We start from the raw sequence: 1,717 nt of genomic DNA on the forward strand, positions 1-1,717 counted from the left end.
AGTTGTCTCGTTGGCACCGTCTCAGGAAAGATAGTCACCAACTTCATCACCTGCTGTACTTAATTCCTCGGCGGCAATTTCATCTTAATGTCTCGAAGCTCAACCAACACCATGCTTATGTTCGCCACAATGGGAACCATTTGTGTGACAGTGCTGGGAACCTACACTATTCTGTTGAGAATGCTTTGTGATGTGTGAGGAACCATAGTAGACTAACCTTACAATGATATAATATACTTGTATTTCATTTAACTCAATTTCAACTATGTATTTTTGTCCATATATGTCTAACATATTTTTTGTGTGGTGCTAACACCCTAGGAATGTTGACTTGCCAATAAATTTGAGTAGAAAAACTATATATGTGGTTGAAATTGATGAGGAAGTGTGAGTTTTTACACATCAACAAAAAGAAGCATTTGGAGTTTAGGATCTCGACATGGTAATTCTGATTGTTTTTTAGCAACTACATGATCCATCTGATATGTTCAATTTACATCCATCTTACCTTCTTGAAACAAGTTCTCATCCTTTGGAGTTGCACATGAAATCGTAAAGAGAACAAAGGGTTATAATTTTATTAAGAGGAAAGTATGAGAGTGAATATTGGATTCTATCTTTTGCATACCGTTTTCGTGTGATGAATCATCCAAGAGATGCTTCTGGACTTGTACTGAAAGGACTCCACTCTACTCATTCCCAAAAGGGAAAATAACTAGATGGTTAGCACATTGACATGATAATGTTACTCCTTATTATATGCATGACGACTATAATGAAAGGAGAAGTAGATATTGTGGTGTGAGGATATCAAGTTTGTTGTATTGTTACTCCATATTTCTTTAAGCACAACGTGTAAAACCCAACGAGGAGTAAGCAATTGATATTGTTCAGTTGTTACTCTCTTTAATCTAGTTTAGAGTTCACTAGACCGTATATGCGCGCGTTGCTGCGCCCGTCTATCTTAGAAAATAGTGATGAGAATAAAAATAAGTAAAAAATATGAAAAGTCGAAACGTCTCTAATATATGGACAATACATCTGAAGAAATCTTAATCTCAAGGAAATTCCAACATTGCTTAGATGAGCAATGCAATAGGGTAAAAAGGTTTTACATTTTTCTAATTGGCAAATATACTGGTCTAAAAAGTACCAATTCAAATGAATCACAAATATGAAAATAAGGATATCGTGTATCAACGGTAGCTCCTCGATTGTTCCGGGGGAAGATTTTAGGTCCTTTCAATGCTTGTGCACACACGGGTAGGTTGTTCAGTCTGTCACCTGCTTGTCTAGAGCACCACGGCCTTTTCATTTTACTTGTTTGCCTTGTCAAGCCTGTTGCTTACTCACTCGCTGTACACCTGAACTATAGAGTAAAACTGTTTCAGGAAAAAAAGTGCATAAGCACAATAAAGAGATAAATAGGACATCACATTGCAAAGAGATATATAACACAAATAGCATGGCTTTGAACAAGAAAACTATAGAATAAAATACACATAAATTCCTTTTTATAGTTCTTGAGCGGCAAACTGCAACTTTTGTTAAAAGAGAGAGTTTTCTACCTAATGATGATACCAAGTTACAAACACCGGCGGCTTCCGACGACATCACACTTTATATGGTAACAGTATAAATCTATATATCACTAAATATGTAAAACATGAGTTTTTGCGGTTTCATTTCAGAATGTATAAAATAAACACAAACTACA

The sequence above is a fragment of the Lolium rigidum genome, chromosome 6, assembly GCF_022539505.1.
Source record: "Lolium rigidum isolate FL_2022 chromosome 6, APGP_CSIRO_Lrig_0.1, whole genome shotgun sequence".
Taxonomy (NCBI): domain Eukaryota; kingdom Viridiplantae; phylum Streptophyta; class Magnoliopsida; order Poales; family Poaceae; genus Lolium; species Lolium rigidum.